Source organism: Phalangium opilio, unplaced genomic scaffold (assembly GCF_054372755.1).
Source record: "Phalangium opilio isolate 3A_F unplaced genomic scaffold, DU_Popi_V2 ptg000017l_1, whole genome shotgun sequence".
In the NCBI taxonomy this organism is placed as follows: Eukaryota; Metazoa; Arthropoda; class Arachnida; order Opiliones; family Phalangiidae; genus Phalangium; species Phalangium opilio.
In genome coordinates, this window is record NW_028324151.1 from 10,052,994 (window position 1) to 10,071,258 (window position 18,265).

Genomic DNA, 18,265 nt, shown 5'->3' on the forward strand with positions numbered 1-18,265 from the left:
AACACTTTTGTTTGAGTAGGAAAAAACAAACAATAATAAAACCAAGGGTCTTTTAATACCGTGACAAGGATTCGAACCTGGGTTATTGCGGCCACAACGCAAGGTACTTACCACTATACGATCACGGCTGTGCCCCTCTCTGTTATCCTCTTATGAAAAACACTTTTGTTTGAGTAGGAAAAAACAAAGATTAATAATAAAACCTAGGGTCTTTTAATGTCGTGACCAGGATTCGAACCTGGGTTATTGCGGCCACAACGCAAGGTACTAACCACTATACGATCACGGCTGTGCCCCTCTCTGTAATTCTCTCATGAAAAACACTTTTGTTTGAGTAGGAAAAAACAAACAATAATAACACCAAGGGTCTTTTAATGCCGTGACCAGGATTCGAACCTGGGTTATTGCGGCCACAACGCAAGGTACTTACGACTATACGATCACGGCTGTGCCCATCTCTGTAATCCTCTTATGAAAAACACTTTTGTTTGAGGAGGAAAAACAAAGATTAATAATAAAACCAAGGGTCTTTTAATGCCGTGACCAGGATTCGAACCTGGGTTATTGCGGCCACAACGCAAGATACTAACCACTATACGATCGCGCCTGTGCCCCTCTCTGTAAATCTCTTATGAAAAACACTTTTGTTTGAGTAGGAAAAAACAAAGATTAATAATAAAACCAAGGGTGTTTTAAAGCCGTGACCAGGATTCGAACATGGGTTATTGCGGCCACAACGCAAGGTACTAACCACTGTACGATCACGGCTGTGCCCCTCTCTGTAATTCATTTATGTAAAACACTTTTGTTTGAGTAGGAAAAAACAAAGATTAATAATAGAACAAAGGGTCTTTTAATGCCGTGACCAGGATTCGAACCTGGGTTATTGTGGCCACAACGCAAGGTACTAATCACGGCTGTGCCTCTCTCTGTAATTGTCTTACGAAAAACACTTTTGTTTGAGTAGGAAAAAACAAAGATTAATAATAAAACCAAGGGTCTTTTAATGCCGTGACCAGGATTCGAACCTGGGTTATTGCGGCCACAACGCAAGGTACTAACCACTATACGATCGCGGCTGTGCCCCTCTCAGTAATTCTCTTGTGAAAAACACTTTTGTTTGAGTAGGAAAAAACAAAGATTAATAGTAAAACCAAGGGTCTTTTTATGCCGTGACCAGGATTCGAACCTAGGTTATTGCGCCACAACTCAAGGTACTAACCACTATACGATCACGGCTGTGCCCCTCTCTGTAACTCTGTTATGAAAAACACCTTTGTTTGAGTGGGAAAAAACAAAGATTAATAATAAAACCAAGGGTCTTTTATTGCCGTGACCAGGATTCGAACCTGGGTTATTGCGGCCAAAATGCAAGGTACTAACCACTATACGATCACGGCTGTGCCCCTCTCTGTCTTTCTCTCATGAAAAACACTTTTGTTTGAGTAGGAAAAAACAAACAATAATAAAACCAAGGGTCTTTTAATACCGTGACCAGGATTCGAACCTGGGTTATTGCGGCCACAACGCAAGGTACTTACCACTATACGATCACGGCTGTGCCCCTCTCTGTAATCCTCTTATGAAAAACACTTTTGTTTGAGTAGGAAAAAACAAAGATTAATAATAAAACCTAGGGTCTTTTAATGCCGTGACCAGGATTCGAACCTGGGTTATTGCGGCCACAACGCAAGGTACTAACCACTATACGATCACGGCTGTGCCCCTCTCTGTAATTCTCTCATGAAAAACACTTTTGTTTGAGTAGGAAAAAACAAACAATAATAACACCAAGGGTCTTTTAATGCCGTGACCAGGATTCGAACCTGGGTTATTGCGGCCACAACGCAAGGTACTTACCACTATACGATCACGGCTGTGCCCATCTCTGTAATCCTCTTATGAAAAACACTTTTGTTTGAGGAGGAAAAAACAAAGATTAATAACAAAACCAAGGGTCTTTTAATGCCGTGACCAGGATTCGAACCTGGGTTATTGCGGCCACAACGCAAGATACTAACCACTATACGATCGCGCCTGTGCCCCTCTCTTTAATTCTCTTGTGAAAAACACTTTTGTTTGAGTAGGAAAAAAACAAAGATTAATAGTAAAACCAAGGGTCTTTTAATGCCGTGACCAGGATTCGAACCTAGGTTATTGCGGCCACAACTCAAGGTACTAACCACTATACGATCACGGCTGTGCCCCTCTCTGTAGTGCTATTATGAAAAACACATTTGTTTGAGTAGGAAAAAACAAAGATTAATAATAAAACCTAGGGTCTTTTATTGCCGTGACCAGGATTCGAACCTGGGTTATTGCGGCCACAACGCAAGGTACTAACCACTATACGATCACGGCTGTGCCCCTCTCTGTATTTCTCTCATGAAAAACACCTTTGTTTGAGTAGGAAAAAACAAACAATAATAAAACACAGGGTCTTTTAATGCCGTGACCAGGATTCGAACCTGGGTTATTGCGGCCACAACGCAAGGTTCTTACCACTATACGATCACGGCTATGCCCCTCTCTGTAATTCTCTCATGAAAAACACTTTTGTTTGAGTAGGAAAAAACAAACAATAATAACACCAAGGGTCTTTTAATGCCGTGACCAGGATTCGACCCTGGGTTATTGCGGCCACAACGCAAGGTACTTACCACTATACGATCACGGCTGTGCCCATCTCTGTAATCCTCTTATGAAAAACACTTTTGTTTGAGGAGGAAAAAACAAAGATTAATAATAAAACCAAGGGTCTTTTAATGCCGTGACCAGGATTCGAACCTGGGTTATTGCGGCCACAACGCAAGATACTAACCACTATACGATCGCGCCTGTGCCCCTCTCTGTAAATCTCTTATGAAAAACACTTTTGTTTGAGTAGGAAAAAACAAAGATTAATAATAAAACCAAGGGTGTTTTAAAGCCGTGACCAGGATTCGAACCTGGGTTATTGCGGCCACAACGCAAGGTACTAACCACTATACGATCACGGCTGTGCCCCTCTCTGTAATTCATTTATGTAAAACACTTTTGTTTGAGTAGGAAAAAACAAAGATTAATAATAGAACAAAGGGTCTTTTAATGCCGTGACCAGGATTCGAACCTGGGTTATTGTGGCCACAACGCAAGGTACTAACCACTATACGATCACGGCTGTGCCCCTCTCTGTAATTCTCTCATGAAAAACACTTTTGTTTGAGTAGGAAAAAACAAACAATAATAAAACCAAGGGTCTTTTAATACCGTGACCAGGATTCGAACCTGGGTTATTGCGGCCACAACGCAAGGTACTTACCACTATACGATCACGGCTGTGCCCCTCTCTGTAATCCTCTTATGAAAAACACTTTTGTTTGAGTAGGAAAAAACAAAGATTAATAATAAAACCTAGGGTCTTTTAATGCCGTGACCAGGATTCGAACCTGGGTTATTGCGGCCACAACGCAAGGTACTAACCACTATACGATCACGGCTGTGCCCCTCTCTGTAATTCTCTCATGAAAAACACTTTTGTTTGAGTAGGAAAAAACAAACAATAATAACACCAAGGGTCTTTTAATGCCGTGACCAGGATTCGAACCTGGGTTATTGCGGCCACAACGCAAGGTACTTACCACTATACGATCACGGCTGTGCCCATCTCTGTAATCCTCTTATGAAAAACACTTTTGTTTGAGGAGGAAAAAACAAAGATTAATAATAAAACCAAGGGTCTTTTAATGCCGTGACCAGGATTCGAACCTGGGTTATTGCGGCCACAACGCAAGATACTAACCACTATACGATCGCGCCTGTGCCCCTCTCTGTAAATCTCTTATGAAAAACACTTTTGTTTGAGTAGGAAAAAACAAAGATTAATAATAAAACCAAGGGTGTTTTAAAGCCGTGACCAGGATTCGAACCTGGGTTATTGCGGCCACAACGCAAGGTACTAACCACTATACGATCACGGCTGTGCCCCTCTCTGTAATTCATTTATGTAAAACACTTTTGTTTGAGTAGGAAAAAACAAAGATTAATAATAGAACAAAGGGTCTTTTAATGCCGTGAACAGGATTCGAACCTGGGTTATTGCGGCCAAAATGCAAGGTACTAACCACTATACGATCACGGCTGTGCCCCTCTCTGTCTTTCTCTCATGAAAAACACTTTTGTTTGAGTAGGAAAAAAAAAACAATAATAAAACCAAGGGTCTTTTAATACCGTGACCAGGATTCGAACCTGGGTTATTGCGGCCACAACGCAAGGTACTTACCACTATACGATCACGGCTGTGCCCCTCTCTGTAATCCTCTTATGAAAAACACTTTTGTTTGAGTAGGAAAAAACAAAGATTAATAATAAAACCTAGGGTCTTTTAATGCCGTGACCAGGATTCGAACCTGGGTTATTGCGGCCACAACGCAAGGTACTAACCACTATACGATCACGGCTGTGCCCCTCTCTGTAATTCTCTCATGAAAAACACTTTTGTTTGAGTAGGAAAAAACAAACAATAATAACACCAAGGGTCTTTTAATGCCGTGACCAGGATTCGAACCTGGGTTATTGCGGCCACAACGCAAGGTACTTACCACTATACGATCACGGCTGTGCCCATCTCTGTAATCCTCTTATGAAAAACACTTTTGTTTGAGGAGGAAAAAACAAAGATTAATAACAAAACCAAGGGTCTTTTAATGCCGTGACCAGGATTCGAACCTGGGTTATTGCGGCCACAACGCAAGGTACTAACCACTATACGATCGCGCCTGTGCCCCTCTCTTTAATTCTCTTGTGAAAAACACTTTTGTTTGAGTAGGAAAAAAACAAAGATTAATAGTAAAACCAAGGGTCTTTTAATGCCGTGACCAGGATTCGAACCTAGGTTATTGCGGCCACAACTCAAGGTACTAACCACTATACGCTCACGCCTGTGCCCCTCTCTGTAGTTCTATTATGAAAAACACATTTGTTTGAGTAGGAAAAAACAAAGATTAATAATAAAACCTAGGGTCTTTTATTGCCGTGACCAGGATTCGAACCTGGGTTATTGCGGCCACAACGCAAGGTACTAACCACTATACGATCACGGCTGTGCCCCTCTCTGTATTTCTCTCATGAAAAACACCTTTGTTTGAGTAGGAAAAAACAAACAATAATAAAACACAGGGTCTTTTAATGCCGTGACCAGGATTCGAACCTGGGTTATTACGGCCACAACGCAAGGTACTTACCACTATACGATCACGGCTGTGCCCCTCTCTGTAATCCTCTTATGAAAAACACTTTTGTTTGAGTAGGAAAAAACATAGATTAATAATAAAACCTAGGGTCTTTTAATGCCGTGACCAGGATTCGAACCTGGGTTATTGCGGCCACAACGCAAGGTACTAACCACTATACGATCACGGCTGTGCCCCTCTCTGTAATTCTCTCATGAAAAACACTTTTGTTTGAGGAGGAAAAAACAAAGATTAATAATAAAACCAAGGGTCTTTTAATGCCGTGACCAGGATTCGAACCTGGGTTATTGCGGCCACAACGCAAGATACTAACCACTATACGATCGCGCCTGTGCCCCTCTCTTTAATTCTCTTGTGAAAAACACTTTTGTTTGAGTAGGAAAAAAACAAAGATTAATAGTAAAACCAAGGGTCTTTTAATGCCGTGACCAGGATTCGAACCTAGGTTATTGCGGCCACAACTCAAGGTACTAACCACTATACGCTCACGCCTGTGCCCCTCTCTGTAATTCTCTTGTGAAAAACACTTTTGTTTGAGTAGGAAAAAACAAAGATTAATAGTAAAACCAAGGGTCTTTTAATGCCGTGACCAGGATTCGAACCTGGGTTATTGCGGCCACAACGCAAGATACTAACCACTAAACGATCGCGCCTGTGCCCCTCTCTTTAATTCTCTTGTGAAAAACACTTTTGTTTGAGTAGGAAAAAAACAAAGATTAATAGTAAAACCAAGGGTCTTTTAATGCCGTGACCAGGATTCGAACCTGGGTTATTGCGGCCACAACTCAAGGTACTAACCACTATACGATCACGGCTCGGCCCCGCTCTGTAATTCTCTTATGAAAAACAATTTTGTTTGAGTAGGAAAAAACAAAGATTAATAATAAAACCAAGGGTCTTTTAATGCCGTGACCAGGATTCGAACCTGGGTTATTGCGGCCACAACGCAAGGTACTAACCACTATACGATCACGGCTGTGCCCCTCCCTGTAATTCTCTTATGTAAAACACTTTTGTTTGAGTAGGAAAAAAAACAAAGATTAATAGTAAAACCAAGGGTCTTTTAATTCCGTGACCAGGATTCGAACCTAGGTTATTGCGGCCACAACTCAAGGTACTAACCACTATACGATCACGGCTGTGCCCCTCTCTGTAACTCTATTATGAAAAACACATTTGTTTGAGTAGGAAAAAACAAAGATTAATAATAAAACCTAGGGTCTTTTATTGCCGTGACCAGGATTCGAACCTGGGTTATTGCGGCCACAACGCAAGGTACTTACCACTATACGATCACGGCTGTGCCCCTCTCTGTATTTCTCTCATGAAAAACACTTTTGTTTGAGTAGGAAAATACAAACAATAATAAAACACAGGGTCTTTTAATGCCGTGACCAGGATTCGAACCTGGGTTATTGCGGCCACAACGCAAGGTACTAACCACTATACGATCACGGCTGTGCCCCTCTCTGTAATTCTCTCATGAAAAACACTTTTGTTTGAGTAGGAAAAAACAAACAATTATAAAACCAAGGGTCTTTTAATGCCGTGACCAGGATTCGAACCTGGGTTATTGCGGCCACAACGCAAGGTACTAACCACTATACGATCACGGCTGTGCCCCTCTCTGTAAATCTCTCATGAAAAACACTTTTGTTTGAGTAGGAAAAAACAAACAATTATAAAACCAAGGGTCTTTTAATGCCGTGACCAGGATTCGAACCTGGGTTATTGCGGCCACAACGCAAGGTACTAACCACTATACGATCACGGCTGTGCCCCTCTCTGTATTTCTCTCATGAAAAACACTTTTGTTTGAGTGGGAAAAAAACAAAGATTAAGAGTAAAACCAAGGGTCTTTTAATGCCGTGACCAGGATTCGAACCTAGGTTATTGCGGCCACAACTCAAGGTACTAACCACTATACGATCACGGCTGTGCCCCTCTCTGTAACTCTATTATGAAAAACACATTTGTTTGAGTAGGAAAAAACAAAGATTAATAATAAAACCTAGGGTCTTTTATTGCCGTGACCAGGATTCGAACCTGGGTTATTGCGGCCACAACGCAAGGTACTAACCACTATACGATCACGGCTGTGCCCCTCTCTCTAACTCTCTCATGAAATACACTTTTGTTTGAGTAGGAAAAAACAAAGATTAGTAATGAAACCAAGGGTCTATTAATGCCGTGACCATGATTCGAACCTGGGTTATTGCGGCCAAAACTCAAGGTACTAACCACTATACGATCACGGCTGTGCCCCTCCCTGTAATTCTCTTATGTAAAACACTTTTGTTTGAGTAGGAAAAAACAAAGATTAATAATAGAACCAAGGGTCTTTTAATGCCGTGACCAGGATTCGAACCTGGGTTATTGTGGCCACAACGCAAGGTACTAACCACTATACGATCACGGCTGTGCCCCTCTCTGTAATTCTCTCATGAAAAACACTTTTGTATCAGTAGGAAAAAACAAACAATAATAAAACCAAGGGTCTTTTAATGCCGTGACCAGGATTCGAACCTGGGTTATTGCGGCCACAACGCAAGGTACTAATCACGGCTGTGCCCCTCTCTGTAATTCTCTTACGAAAAACACTTTTGTTTGAGTAGAAAAAAACAAAGATTAATAATAAAACCAAGGGTCTTTTAATGCCGTGACCAGGATTCGAACCTGGGTTATTGCGGCCACAACGCAAGGTACTAACCACTATACGATCGCGGCTGTGCCCCTCTCTGTAACTCTCTTGTGAAAAACACTTTTGTTTGAGTAAGAAAAAACAAAGATTAATAGTAAAACCAAGGGTCTTTTAATGCCGTGACCAGGACTCGAACCTAGGTTATTGCGGCCACAACTCAAGGTACTAACCACTATGCGATCACGGCTGTGCCCCTCTCTGTAACTCTATTATGAAAAACATATTTGTTTCAGTAGGAAAAAACAAAGATTAATAATAAAACCTAAGGTCTTTTATTGCCGTGACCAGGATTCGAACCTGGGTTATTGCGGCCACAACGCAAGGTACTAACCACTATACGATCACGGCTGTGCCCCTCTCTCAAATTCTCTCATGAAATACACTTTTGTTTGAGTAGGAAAAAACAAAGATTAGTAATGAAACCAAGGGTCTTTTAATGCCGTGACCAGGATTCGAACCTGGGTTATTGCGGCCTCAACTCAAGGTACTAACCACTATACGATCACGGCTGGGCCCCTCTCTGTAATTCTCTTATGAAAAACAATTTTGTTTGAGTAGGAAAAAACAAAGATTAATAATAAAACCAAGGGTCTTTTAATGCCGTGACCAGGATTCGAACCTGGGTTATTGCGGCCACAACGCAAGGTACTAACCACTATACGATCACGGCTGTGCCCCTCTCTGTAATTCTCTTATGTAAAACACTTTTGTTTGAGTAGGAAAAAACAAAGATTAATAACAGAACCAAGGGTCGTTAAATGCCGTGACCAGGATTCGAACCTGGGTTATTGTGTCCACAACGCAAGGTACTAACCACTATACGATCGCGGCTGTGCCCCTCTCTGTAACTCTCTTGTGAAAAACACTTTTGTTTGAGTAAGAAAAAACAAAGATTAATAGTAAAACCAAGGGTCTTTTAATGCCGTGACCAGGACTCGAACCTAGGTTATTGCGGCCACAACTCAAGGTACTAACCACTATGCGATCACGGCTGTGCCCCTCTCTGTAACTCTATTATGAAAAACATATTTGTTTCAGTAGGAAAAAACAAAGATTAATAATAAAACCTAAGGTCTTTTATTGCCGTGACCAGGATTCGAACCTGGGTTATTGCGGCCACAACGCAAGGTACTAACCACTATACGATCACGGCTGTGCCCCTCTCTCAAATTCTCTCATGAAATACACTTTTGTTTGAGTAGGAAAAAACAAAGATTAGTAATGAAACCAAGGGTCTTTTAATGCCGTGACCAGGATTCGAACCTGGGTTATTGCGGCCTCAACTCAAGGTACTAACCACTATACGATCACGGCTGGGCCCCTCTCTGTAATTCTCTTATGAAAAACAATTTTGTTTGAGTAGGAAAAAACAAAGATTAATAATAAAACCAAGGGTCTTTTAATGCCGTGACCAGGATTCGAACCTGGGTTATTGCGGCCACAACGCAAGGTACTAACCACTATACGATCACGGCTGTGCCCCTCTCTGTAATTCTCTTATGTAAAACACTTTTGTTTGAGTAGGAAAAAACAAAGATTAATAACAGAACCAAGGGTCGTTAAATGCCGTGACCAGGATTCGAACCTGGGTTATTGTGTCCACAACGCAAGGTACTAACCACTATACGATCACGGCTGTGCCCCTCTCTGTAATTCTCTCATGAAAAACACTTTTGTTTCAGTAGGAAAAAACAAAGATTAATAACAGAACCAAGGGTCTTTTAATGCCGTGACCAGGATTCGAACCTAGGTTATTGCGGCCACAACGCAAGGTACTAATCACGGCTGTGCCCCTCTCTGTAATTCTCTTACGAAAAACACTTTTGTTTGAGTAGGAAAAAACAAAGATTAATAATAAAACCAAGGGTCTTTTAATGCCGTGACCAGGATTCGAACCTGGGTTATTGCGGCCACAACGCAAGGTACTATCCACTATACGATCGGGGCTGTGCCCCTCTCTGTAATTCTCTTGTGAAAAACACTTTTGTTTGAGTAGGAAAAACAAAGATTAATAGTAAAACCAAGGGTCTCTTAATGCCGTGACCAGGATTCGAACCTAGATTATTGCGCCACAACTCAAGGTACTAACCACTATACGATCACGGCTGTGCCCCTCTCTGCAACTTTATTATGAAAAACACCTTTGTTTGAGTAGCAAAAAACAAAGATTAATAATAAAACCAAGGGTCTTTTAATGCCGTGACCAGGATTCGAACCTGGGTTATTGCGGCCACAACGCAAGGTACTAACCACTATACGATCACGGCTGTGCCCCTCTCTCAAATTCTCTCATGAAATACACTTTTGTTTGAGTAGGAAAAAACAAAGATTAGTAATGAAACCAAGGGTCTTTTAATGCCGTGACCAGGATTCGAACCTGGGTTATTGCGGCCACAACTCAAGGTACTAACCATTATACGATCACGGCTGGGCCCCGCTCTGTAATTCTCTTATGAAAAACAATTTTGTTTGAGTAGGAAAAAACAAAGATTAATAATAAAACCAAGGGTCTTTTAATGCCGTGACCAGGATTCGAACCTGGGTTATTGCGGCCACAACGCAAGGTACTAACCACTATACGATCACGGCTGTGCCCCTCCCTGTAATTCTCTTATGTAAAACACTTTTGTTTGAGTAGGAAAAAAACAAAGATTAATAATAGAACCAAGGGTCTTTTAATGCCGTGACCAGGATTCGAACCTGGGTTATTGCGGCCAAAATGCAAGGTACTAACCACTATACGATCACGGCTGTGCCCCTCTCTGTAACTCTATTATGAAAAACACATTTGTTCGAGTAGGAAAAAACAAAGATTAATAACAAAACCTAGGGTCTTTTATTGCCGTGACCAGGATTCGAACCTGGGTTATTGCGGCCACAACGCAAGGTACTAACCACTATACGATCACGGCTGTGCCCCTTTCTCTAATTCTCTCATGAAATACACTTTTGTTTCAGTAGGAAAAAACAAAGATTAGTAATGAAACCAAGGGTCTTTTAATGCCGTGACCAGGATTCGAACCTGGGTTATTGCGGCCACAACTCAAGGTACTAACCACTATACGATCACGGCTGGGCCCCGCTCTGTAATTCTCTTATGAAAAACAATTTTGTTTGAGTAGGAAAAAACAAAGATTAATAATAAAACCAAGGGTCTTTTAATGCCGTGACCAGGATTCGAACCTGGGTTATTGCGGCCACAACGCAAGGTACTAACCACTATAAGATCACGGCTGTGCCCCTCCCTGTAATTCTCTTATGTAAAACATTTTTGTTTGAGTAGGAAAAAAACAAAGATTAATAATAGAACCAAGGGTCTTTTAATGCCGTGACCAGGATTCGAACCTGGGTTATTGCGGCCAAAATGCAAGGTACTAACCACTATACGATCACGGCTGTGCCCCTCTCTGTAACTCTATTATGAAAAACACATTTGTTTGAGTAGGAAAAAACAAAGATTAATAACAAAACCTAGGGTCTTTTATTGCCGTGACCAGGATTCGAACCTGGGTTATTGCGGCCACAACGCAAGGTACTAACCACTATACGATCACGGCTGTGCTCCTTTCTCTAATTCTCTCATGAAATACACTTTTGTTTCAGTAGGAAAAAACAAAGATTAGTAATGAAACCAAGGGTCTTTTAATGCCGTGACCAGGATTCGAACCTGGGTTATTGCGGCCACAACTCAAGGTACTAACCACTATACGATCACGGCTGGGCCCCTCTCTGTAATTCTCTTATGAAAAACAATTTTGTTTGAGTAGGGAAAAACAAAGATTAATAATAAAACCAAGGGTCTTTTAATGCCGTGACCAGGATTCGAACCTGGGTTATTGCGGCCACAACGCAAGGTACTAACCACTATACGATCACGGCTGTGCCCCTCTCTGTAATTCTCTTATGTAAAACACTTTTGTTTGAGTAGGAAAAAGCAAAGATTAATAATAGAACCAAGGGTCTTTTAATGCCGTGACCAGGATTCGAACCTGGGTTATTGTGGCCACAACGCAAGGTACTAACCACTAAACGATCACGGCTGTGCCCCTCTCTGTAATTCTCTCATGAAAAACACTTTTGTTTCAGTAGGAAAAAACAAACAATAATAAAACCAAGGGTCTTTTAATGCCGTGACCAGGATTCGAACCTGGGTTATTGCGGCCACAACGCAAGGTACTAATCACGGCTGTGCCCCTCTCTGTAATTCTCTTGTGAAAAACACTTTTGTTTGAGTAGGAAAAACAAAGATTAATAGTAAAACCAAGGGTCTTTTAATGCCGTGACCAGGATTCGAACCTAGGTTATTGCGCCACAACTCAAGGTACTAACCACTATACGATCACGGCTGTGCCCCTCTCTGCAACTCTATTATGAAAAACACCTTTGTTTGAGTAGCAAAAAACAAAGATTAATAATAAAACCAAGGGTCTTTTATTGCCGTGACCAGGATTTGAACCTGGGTTATTGCGGCCAAAATGCAAGGTGCTAACCACTAAACGATCACGGCTGTGCCCCTCTCTGAAACTCTATTATGAAAAACACATTTGTTTGAGTAGGAAAAAACAAAGATTAATAATAAAACCTAGGGTCTTTTATTGCCGTGACCAGGATTCGAACCTGGGTTATTGCGGCCACAACTCAAGGTACTAACCACTATACGATCACGGCTGGGCCCCTATCTGTAATTCTCTTATGAAAAACAATTTTGTTTGAGTAGGAAAAAACAAAGATTAATAATAAAACCAAGGGTCTTTTAATGCCGTGACCAGGATTCGAACCTGGGTTATTGCGGCCACAACGCAAGGTACTAACCACTATACGATCACGGCTGTGCCCCTCTCTGTAATTCTCTCATGAAAAACACTTTTGTTTCAGTAGGAAAAAACAAAGATTAATAACATAACCAAGGGTCTTTTAATGCCGTGACCAGGATTCGAACCTGGGTTATTGCGGCCACAACGCAAGGTACTAATCACGGCTGTGCCCCTCTCTGTAATTCTCTTACGAAAAACACTTTTGTTTGAGTAGGAAAAAACAAAGATTAATAATAAAACCAAGGGTCTTTTAATGCCGTGACCAGGATTCGAACCTGGGTTATTGCGGCCACAACGCAAGGTACTATCCACTATACGATCGCGGCTCTGCCCCTCTCTGTAATTCTCTTGTGAAAAACACTTTTGTTTGAGTAGGAAAAACAAAGATTAATAGTAAAACCAAGGGTCTTTTAATGCCGTGACCAGGATTCGAACCTAGGTTATTGCGCCACAACTCAAGGTACTAACCACTATACGATCACGGCTGTGCCCCTCTCTGTAACTCTAATATGAAAAACACCTTTGTTTGAGTAGCAAAAAACAAAGATTAATAATAAAACCAAGGGTCTTTTATTGCCGTGACCAGGATTTGAACCTGGGTTATTGCGGCCAAAATGCAAGGTGCTAACCACTATACGATCACGGCTGTTCCCCTCTCTTAAACTAAATTATGAAAAACACATTTGTTTGAGTAGGAAAAAACAAAGATTAATAATAAAACCTAGAGTCTTTTATTGCCGTGACCAGGATTCGAACCTGGGTTATTGCGGCCACAACGCAAGGTACTAACCACTATACGATCACGGCTGTGCCCCTCTCTCTAATTCTCTCATGAAATACACTTTTGTTTGAGTAGGAAAAAACAAAGATTAGTAATGAAACCAAGGGTCTTTTAATGCCGTGACCAGGATTCGAACCTGGGTTATTGCGGCCACAACTCAAGGTACAAACCACTATACGATCACGGCTGGGCCCCTCTCTGTAATTCTCTTATGTAAAACACTTTTGTTTGAGTAGGAAAAAACAAAGATTAATAATAGAACCAAGCGTCTTTTAATGCCGTGACCAGGATTCGAACCTGGGTTATTGTGGCCACAACGCAAGGTACTAACCACTATACGATCACGGCTGTGCCCCTCTCTGTAATTCTCTCATGAAAAACACTTTTGTTTCAGTAGGAAAAACAAACAATAATAAAACCAAAGGTCTTTTAATGCCGTGACCAGGATTCGAACCTTGGTTATTGCGGCCACAACGCAAGGTACTAATCACGGCTGTGCCCCTCTCTGTAATTCTCTTACGAAAAACACTTTTGTTTGAGTAGGAAAAGACAAAGATTAATAATAAAACCAAGGGTCTTTTATTGCCGTGACCAGGATTCGAACCTGGGTTATTGCGGCCACAACGCAAGGTACTAACCATTATACGATCACGGCTGTGCCCCTCTCTGTAGCACTCTCATGAAAAACACTTTTGTTTGAGTAGGAAAAAACAAAGATTAATAATAAAACCAAGGGTCTTTTAATGCCGTGACCAGGATTCGAACCTGGGTTAATGCGGCCACAACGCAAGGTACTAACCACTATACGATCACGGCTGCGCCCCTCTCTGTAATTCTCTTATGAAAAACACTTTTGTTTGAGTAGGAAAAAACAAAGATTAATAATAAAACCAAGGGTCTTTTAATGCCGTGACCAGGATTCGAACCTGGGTTATTGCGGCCACAACGCAAGGTACTAACCACTATACGATCACGGCTGTGCCCCTCTCTGTAATTCTCTCATGTAAAACACTTTTGTTTGAGTAGGAAAAAACAAAGATTAATAATAGAACCAAGGGTCTTTTAATGCCGTGACCAGGATTCGAACCTGGGTTATTGTGGCCACAACGCAAGGTACTAACCACTATACGATCACGGCTGTGCCCCTCTCTGTAATTCTCTTACGAAAAACACTTTTGTTTGAGTAGGAAAAAACAAAGATTAATAATAAAACCAAGGGTCTTTTAATGCCGTGACCAGGATTCAAACCTGGGCTATTGCGGCCAAAATGCAAGGTGCTAACCACTAAACGATCACGGCTGTGCCCCTCTCTGAAACTCTATTATGAAAAACACATTTGTTTGAGTAGGAAAAAACAAAGATTAATAATAAAACCTAGGGTCTTTTATTGCCGTGACCAGGATTCGAACCTGGGTTATTGCGGCCACAACTCAAGGTACTAACCACTATACGATCACGGCTTGGCCCCTATCTGTAATTCTCTTATGAAAAACAATTTTGTTTGAGTAGGAAAAAACAAAGATTAATAATAAAACCAAGGGTCTTTTAATGCCGTGACCAGGATTCGAACCTGGGTTATTGCGGCCACAACGCAAGGTACTAACCACTATACGATCACGGCTGTGCCCCTCTCTGTAATTCTCTCATGAAAAACACTTTTGTTTCAGTAGGAAAAAACAAAGATTAATAACAGAACCAAGGGTCTTTTAATGCCGTGACCAGGATTCGAACCTGGGTTATTGCGGCCACAACGCAAGGTACTAATCACGGCTGTGCCCCTCTCTGTAATTCTCTTACGAAAAACACTTTTGTTTGAGTAGGAAAAAACAAAGATTAATAATAAAACCAAGGGTCTTTTAATGCCGTGACCAGGATTCGAACCTGGGTTATTGCGGCCACAACGCAAGGTACTATCCACTATACGATCGCGGCTCTGCCCCTCTCTGTAATTCTCTTGTGAAAAACACTTTTGTTTGAGTAGGAAAAACAAAGATTAATAGTAAAACCAAGGGTCTTTTAATGCCGTGACCAGGATTCGAACCTAGGTTATTGCGCCACAACTCAAGGTACTAACCACTATACGATCACGGCTGTGCCCCTCTCTGTAACTCTAATATGAAAAACACCTTTGTTTGAGTAGCAAAAAACAAAGATTAATAATAAAACCAAGGGTCTTTTATTGCCGTGACCAGGATTTGAACCTGGGTTATTGCGGCCAAAATGCAAGGTGCTAACCACTATACGATCACGGCTGTTCCCCTCTCTTAAACTCCATTATGAAAAACACATTTGTTTGAGTAGGAAAAAACAAAGATTAATAATAAAACCTAGGGTCTTTTATTGCCGTGACCAGGATTCGAACCTGGGTTATTGCGGCCACAACGCAAGGTACTAACCACTATACGATCACGGCTGTGCCCCTCTCTCTAATTCTCTCATGAAATACACTTTTGTTTGAGTAGGAAAAAACAAAGATTAGTAATGAAACCAAGGGTCTTTTAATGCCGTGACCAGGATTCGAACCTGGGTTATTGCGGCCACAACTCAAGGTACAAACCACTATACGATCACGGCTGGGCCCCTCTCTGTAATTCTCTTATGTAAAACACTTTTGTTTGAGTAGGAAAAAACAAAGATTAATAATAGAACCAAGCGTCTTTTAATGCCGTGACCAGGATTCGAACCTGGGTTATTGTGGCCACAACGCAAGGTACTAACCACTATACGATCACGGCTGTGCCCCTCTCTGTAATTCTCTCATGAAAAACACTTTTGTTTCAGTAGGAAAAAACAAACAATAATAAAACCAAAGGTCTTTTAATGCCGTGACCAGGATTCGAACCTTGGTTATTGCGGCCACAACGCAAGGTACTAATCACGGCTGTGCCCCTCTCTGTAATTCTCTTACGAAAAACACTTTTGTTTGAGTAGGAAAAGACAAAGATTAATAATAAAACCAAGGGTCTTTTATTGCCGTGACCAGGATTCGAACCTGGGTTATTGCGGCCACAACGCAAGGTACTAACCATTATACGATCACGGCTGTGCCCCTCTCTGTAGCACTCTCATGAAAAACACTTTTGTTTGAGTAGGAAAAAACAAAGATTAATAATAAAACCAAGGGTCTTTTAATGCCGTGACCAGGATTCGAACCTGGGTTATTGCGGCCACAACGCAAGGTACTAACCACTATACGATCACGGCTGCGCCCCTCTCTGTAATTCTCTTATGAAAAACACTTTTGTTTGAGTAGGAAAAAACAAAGATTAATAATAAAACCAAGGGTCTTTTAATGCCGTGACCAGGATTCGAACCTGGGTTATTGCGGCCACAACGCAAGGTACTAACCACTATACGATCACGGCTGTGCCCCTCTCTGTAATTCTCTCATGTAAAACACTTTTGTTTGAGTAGGAAAAAACAAAGATTAATAATAGAACCAAGGGTCTTTTAATGCCGTGACCAGGATTCGAACCTGGGTTATTGTGGCCACAACGCAAGGTACTAACCACTATACGATCACGGCTGTGCCCCTCTCTGTAGCACTCTCATGAAAAACACTTTTGTTTGAGTAGGGAAAAACAAAGATTAATAATAAAACCAAGGGTCTTTTAATGCCGTGACCAGGATTCGAACCTGGGTTATTGCGGCCACAACGCAAGGTACTAACCACTATACGATCACGGCTGTGCCCCTCTCTGTAATTCTCTTATGTAAAACACTTTTGTTTGAGTAGGAAAAAACAAAGATTAATAATAGAACCAAGGGTCTTTTAATGCCGTGACCAGGATTCGAACCTGGGTTATTGTGGCCACAACGCAAGGTACTAACCACTATACGATCACGGCTGTGCCCCTCTCTGTAATTCTCTTTTGAAAAACACTTTCGTTTGAGTAGGAAAAAACAAAGATTAGTAATAAAAGCAAGGGTCTTTTAATGCCGTGACCAGGATTCGAACTTGGGTTATTGCGGCCACAACGCAAGGAACTAACCACTATACGATCACGGCTGTGCCCTCTCTGTAATTCTCTTATGTAAAACACTTTTGTTTGAGTAGGAAAAAACATAGATTAATAATAGAACCAAGGGTCTTTTAAAGCCGTGACCAGGATTCGAACCTGGGTTATTGTGGCCACAACGCAAGGTACTAACCACTATACGATCACGGCTGTGCCCCTCTCTGTAATTCTCTCATGAAAAACACTTTTGTTTCAGTAGGAAAAAACAAACAATAATAAAACCAAGGGTCTTTTAATGCCGTGACCAGGATTCGAACCTTGGTTGTTGCGGCCACAACGCAAGGTACTATCCACTATACGATCACGGCTGTGCCCCTCTCTGTAACTCTATTATGAAAAACACCTTTGTTTGAGTAGGAAAAAACAAAGATTAATAATAAAACCAAGGGTCTTTTATTGCCGTGACCAGGATTCGAACCTGGGTTATTGCGGCCACAACGCAAGGTACTAACCATTATACGATCACGGCTGTGCCCCTCTCTGTAGCACTCTCATGAAAAACACTTTTGTTTGATTAGGAAAAAACAAAGATTAATAATAAAACCAAGGGTCTTTTAATGCCGTGACCAGGATTCGAACCTGGGTTATTGCGGCCACAACGCAAGGTACTAACCACTATACGATCACGGCTGCGCCCCTCTCTGTAATTCTCTTATGAAAAACACTTTTGTTTGAGTAGGAAAAAACAAAGATTAATAATAAAACCAAGGGTCTTTTAA

At 41.4% G+C, this 18,265-nt stretch overlaps 43 non-coding genes across 43 annotated transcripts; all 43 read right to left on the reverse strand.

Moving 5' to 3' along the window:
- Window positions 1–217: 217 nt before the first annotated feature.
- On the reverse strand, window positions 218–289 carry TRNAH-GUG (transfer RNA histidin (anticodon GUG)). The gene has a single exon. It is a non-coding gene; the product is annotated as a tRNA-His (tRNA).
- A 1,197-nt stretch (window positions 290–1,486) lies between these two features.
- TRNAH-GUG (transfer RNA histidin (anticodon GUG)) lies at window positions 1,487–1,558 on the reverse strand. Its single transcript has one exon. It is a non-coding gene; the product is annotated as a tRNA-His (tRNA).
- An 89-nt stretch (window positions 1,559–1,647) lies between these two features.
- TRNAH-GUG (transfer RNA histidin (anticodon GUG)) lies at window positions 1,648–1,719 on the reverse strand. The gene has a single exon. It is a non-coding gene; the product is annotated as a tRNA-His (tRNA).
- An 86-nt stretch (window positions 1,720–1,805) lies between these two features.
- On the reverse strand, window positions 1,806–1,877 carry TRNAH-GUG (transfer RNA histidin (anticodon GUG)). The gene has a single exon. It is a non-coding gene; the product is annotated as a tRNA-His (tRNA).
- Window positions 1,878–2,289: 412 nt separating this feature from the next.
- TRNAH-GUG (transfer RNA histidin (anticodon GUG)) lies at window positions 2,290–2,361 on the reverse strand. Its single transcript has one exon. It is a non-coding gene; the product is annotated as a tRNA-His (tRNA).
- Window positions 2,362–2,927: 566 nt separating this feature from the next.
- Window positions 2,928–2,999, reverse strand: TRNAH-GUG (transfer RNA histidin (anticodon GUG)). The gene has a single exon. It is a non-coding gene; the product is annotated as a tRNA-His (tRNA).
- A 247-nt stretch (window positions 3,000–3,246) lies between these two features.
- TRNAH-GUG (transfer RNA histidin (anticodon GUG)) lies at window positions 3,247–3,318 on the reverse strand. The gene has a single exon. It is a non-coding gene; the product is annotated as a tRNA-His (tRNA).
- An 89-nt stretch (window positions 3,319–3,407) lies between these two features.
- On the reverse strand, window positions 3,408–3,479 carry TRNAH-GUG (transfer RNA histidin (anticodon GUG)). Its single transcript has one exon. It is a non-coding gene; the product is annotated as a tRNA-His (tRNA).
- An 86-nt stretch (window positions 3,480–3,565) lies between these two features.
- Window positions 3,566–3,637, reverse strand: TRNAH-GUG (transfer RNA histidin (anticodon GUG)). Its single transcript has one exon. It is a non-coding gene; the product is annotated as a tRNA-His (tRNA).
- A 250-nt stretch (window positions 3,638–3,887) lies between these two features.
- TRNAH-GUG (transfer RNA histidin (anticodon GUG)) lies at window positions 3,888–3,959 on the reverse strand. The gene has a single exon. It is a non-coding gene; the product is annotated as a tRNA-His (tRNA).
- A 247-nt stretch (window positions 3,960–4,206) lies between these two features.
- Window positions 4,207–4,278, reverse strand: TRNAH-GUG (transfer RNA histidin (anticodon GUG)). The gene has a single exon. It is a non-coding gene; the product is annotated as a tRNA-His (tRNA).
- Window positions 4,279–4,367: 89 nt separating this feature from the next.
- On the reverse strand, window positions 4,368–4,439 carry TRNAH-GUG (transfer RNA histidin (anticodon GUG)). The gene has a single exon. It is a non-coding gene; the product is annotated as a tRNA-His (tRNA).
- An 86-nt stretch (window positions 4,440–4,525) lies between these two features.
- On the reverse strand, window positions 4,526–4,597 carry TRNAH-GUG (transfer RNA histidin (anticodon GUG)). Its single transcript has one exon. It is a non-coding gene; the product is annotated as a tRNA-His (tRNA).
- A 412-nt stretch (window positions 4,598–5,009) lies between these two features.
- TRNAH-GUG (transfer RNA histidin (anticodon GUG)) lies at window positions 5,010–5,081 on the reverse strand. The gene has a single exon. It is a non-coding gene; the product is annotated as a tRNA-His (tRNA).
- A 247-nt stretch (window positions 5,082–5,328) lies between these two features.
- Window positions 5,329–5,400, reverse strand: TRNAH-GUG (transfer RNA histidin (anticodon GUG)). The gene has a single exon. It is a non-coding gene; the product is annotated as a tRNA-His (tRNA).
- Window positions 5,401–6,135: 735 nt separating this feature from the next.
- On the reverse strand, window positions 6,136–6,207 carry TRNAH-GUG (transfer RNA histidin (anticodon GUG)). The gene has a single exon. It is a non-coding gene; the product is annotated as a tRNA-His (tRNA).
- Window positions 6,208–6,459: 252 nt separating this feature from the next.
- TRNAH-GUG (transfer RNA histidin (anticodon GUG)) lies at window positions 6,460–6,531 on the reverse strand. The gene has a single exon. It is a non-coding gene; the product is annotated as a tRNA-His (tRNA).
- Window positions 6,532–6,617: 86 nt separating this feature from the next.
- Window positions 6,618–6,689, reverse strand: TRNAH-GUG (transfer RNA histidin (anticodon GUG)). The gene has a single exon. It is a non-coding gene; the product is annotated as a tRNA-His (tRNA).
- Window positions 6,690–6,775: 86 nt separating this feature from the next.
- Window positions 6,776–6,847, reverse strand: TRNAH-GUG (transfer RNA histidin (anticodon GUG)). The gene has a single exon. It is a non-coding gene; the product is annotated as a tRNA-His (tRNA).
- Window positions 6,848–6,933: 86 nt separating this feature from the next.
- On the reverse strand, window positions 6,934–7,005 carry TRNAH-GUG (transfer RNA histidin (anticodon GUG)). Its single transcript has one exon. It is a non-coding gene; the product is annotated as a tRNA-His (tRNA).
- A 251-nt stretch (window positions 7,006–7,256) lies between these two features.
- TRNAH-GUG (transfer RNA histidin (anticodon GUG)) lies at window positions 7,257–7,328 on the reverse strand. The gene has a single exon. It is a non-coding gene; the product is annotated as a tRNA-His (tRNA).
- An 880-nt stretch (window positions 7,329–8,208) lies between these two features.
- On the reverse strand, window positions 8,209–8,280 carry TRNAH-GUG (transfer RNA histidin (anticodon GUG)). The gene has a single exon. It is a non-coding gene; the product is annotated as a tRNA-His (tRNA).
- A 250-nt stretch (window positions 8,281–8,530) lies between these two features.
- On the reverse strand, window positions 8,531–8,602 carry TRNAH-GUG (transfer RNA histidin (anticodon GUG)). The gene has a single exon. It is a non-coding gene; the product is annotated as a tRNA-His (tRNA).
- A 411-nt stretch (window positions 8,603–9,013) lies between these two features.
- TRNAH-GUG (transfer RNA histidin (anticodon GUG)) lies at window positions 9,014–9,085 on the reverse strand. Its single transcript has one exon. It is a non-coding gene; the product is annotated as a tRNA-His (tRNA).
- A 250-nt stretch (window positions 9,086–9,335) lies between these two features.
- On the reverse strand, window positions 9,336–9,407 carry TRNAH-GUG (transfer RNA histidin (anticodon GUG)). Its single transcript has one exon. It is a non-coding gene; the product is annotated as a tRNA-His (tRNA).
- Window positions 9,408–9,496: 89 nt separating this feature from the next.
- On the reverse strand, window positions 9,497–9,568 carry TRNAH-GUG (transfer RNA histidin (anticodon GUG)). Its single transcript has one exon. It is a non-coding gene; the product is annotated as a tRNA-His (tRNA).
- A 559-nt stretch (window positions 9,569–10,127) lies between these two features.
- TRNAH-GUG (transfer RNA histidin (anticodon GUG)) lies at window positions 10,128–10,199 on the reverse strand. The gene has a single exon. It is a non-coding gene; the product is annotated as a tRNA-His (tRNA).
- Window positions 10,200–10,449: 250 nt separating this feature from the next.
- Window positions 10,450–10,521, reverse strand: TRNAH-GUG (transfer RNA histidin (anticodon GUG)). The gene has a single exon. It is a non-coding gene; the product is annotated as a tRNA-His (tRNA).
- A 251-nt stretch (window positions 10,522–10,772) lies between these two features.
- Window positions 10,773–10,844, reverse strand: TRNAH-GUG (transfer RNA histidin (anticodon GUG)). The gene has a single exon. It is a non-coding gene; the product is annotated as a tRNA-His (tRNA).
- Window positions 10,845–11,417: 573 nt separating this feature from the next.
- TRNAH-GUG (transfer RNA histidin (anticodon GUG)) lies at window positions 11,418–11,489 on the reverse strand. The gene has a single exon. It is a non-coding gene; the product is annotated as a tRNA-His (tRNA).
- A 250-nt stretch (window positions 11,490–11,739) lies between these two features.
- On the reverse strand, window positions 11,740–11,811 carry TRNAH-GUG (transfer RNA histidin (anticodon GUG)). The gene has a single exon. It is a non-coding gene; the product is annotated as a tRNA-His (tRNA).
- An 878-nt stretch (window positions 11,812–12,689) lies between these two features.
- Window positions 12,690–12,761, reverse strand: TRNAH-GUG (transfer RNA histidin (anticodon GUG)). The gene has a single exon. It is a non-coding gene; the product is annotated as a tRNA-His (tRNA).
- Window positions 12,762–13,481: 720 nt separating this feature from the next.
- TRNAH-GUG (transfer RNA histidin (anticodon GUG)) lies at window positions 13,482–13,553 on the reverse strand. Its single transcript has one exon. It is a non-coding gene; the product is annotated as a tRNA-His (tRNA).
- A 557-nt stretch (window positions 13,554–14,110) lies between these two features.
- Window positions 14,111–14,182, reverse strand: TRNAH-GUG (transfer RNA histidin (anticodon GUG)). Its single transcript has one exon. It is a non-coding gene; the product is annotated as a tRNA-His (tRNA).
- Window positions 14,183–14,432: 250 nt separating this feature from the next.
- Window positions 14,433–14,504, reverse strand: TRNAH-GUG (transfer RNA histidin (anticodon GUG)). Its single transcript has one exon. It is a non-coding gene; the product is annotated as a tRNA-His (tRNA).
- A 572-nt stretch (window positions 14,505–15,076) lies between these two features.
- On the reverse strand, window positions 15,077–15,148 carry TRNAH-GUG (transfer RNA histidin (anticodon GUG)). Its single transcript has one exon. It is a non-coding gene; the product is annotated as a tRNA-His (tRNA).
- A 720-nt stretch (window positions 15,149–15,868) lies between these two features.
- Window positions 15,869–15,940, reverse strand: TRNAH-GUG (transfer RNA histidin (anticodon GUG)). The gene has a single exon. It is a non-coding gene; the product is annotated as a tRNA-His (tRNA).
- Window positions 15,941–16,498: 558 nt separating this feature from the next.
- On the reverse strand, window positions 16,499–16,570 carry TRNAH-GUG (transfer RNA histidin (anticodon GUG)). The gene has a single exon. It is a non-coding gene; the product is annotated as a tRNA-His (tRNA).
- Window positions 16,571–16,659: 89 nt separating this feature from the next.
- On the reverse strand, window positions 16,660–16,731 carry TRNAH-GUG (transfer RNA histidin (anticodon GUG)). Its single transcript has one exon. It is a non-coding gene; the product is annotated as a tRNA-His (tRNA).
- An 89-nt stretch (window positions 16,732–16,820) lies between these two features.
- Window positions 16,821–16,892, reverse strand: TRNAH-GUG (transfer RNA histidin (anticodon GUG)). The gene has a single exon. It is a non-coding gene; the product is annotated as a tRNA-His (tRNA).
- A 250-nt stretch (window positions 16,893–17,142) lies between these two features.
- TRNAH-GUG (transfer RNA histidin (anticodon GUG)) lies at window positions 17,143–17,214 on the reverse strand. Its single transcript has one exon. It is a non-coding gene; the product is annotated as a tRNA-His (tRNA).
- Window positions 17,215–17,943: 729 nt separating this feature from the next.
- TRNAH-GUG (transfer RNA histidin (anticodon GUG)) lies at window positions 17,944–18,015 on the reverse strand. The gene has a single exon. It is a non-coding gene; the product is annotated as a tRNA-His (tRNA).
- An 89-nt stretch (window positions 18,016–18,104) lies between these two features.
- Window positions 18,105–18,176, reverse strand: TRNAH-GUG (transfer RNA histidin (anticodon GUG)). The gene has a single exon. It is a non-coding gene; the product is annotated as a tRNA-His (tRNA).
- Window positions 18,177–18,265: the final 89 nt, after the last annotated feature.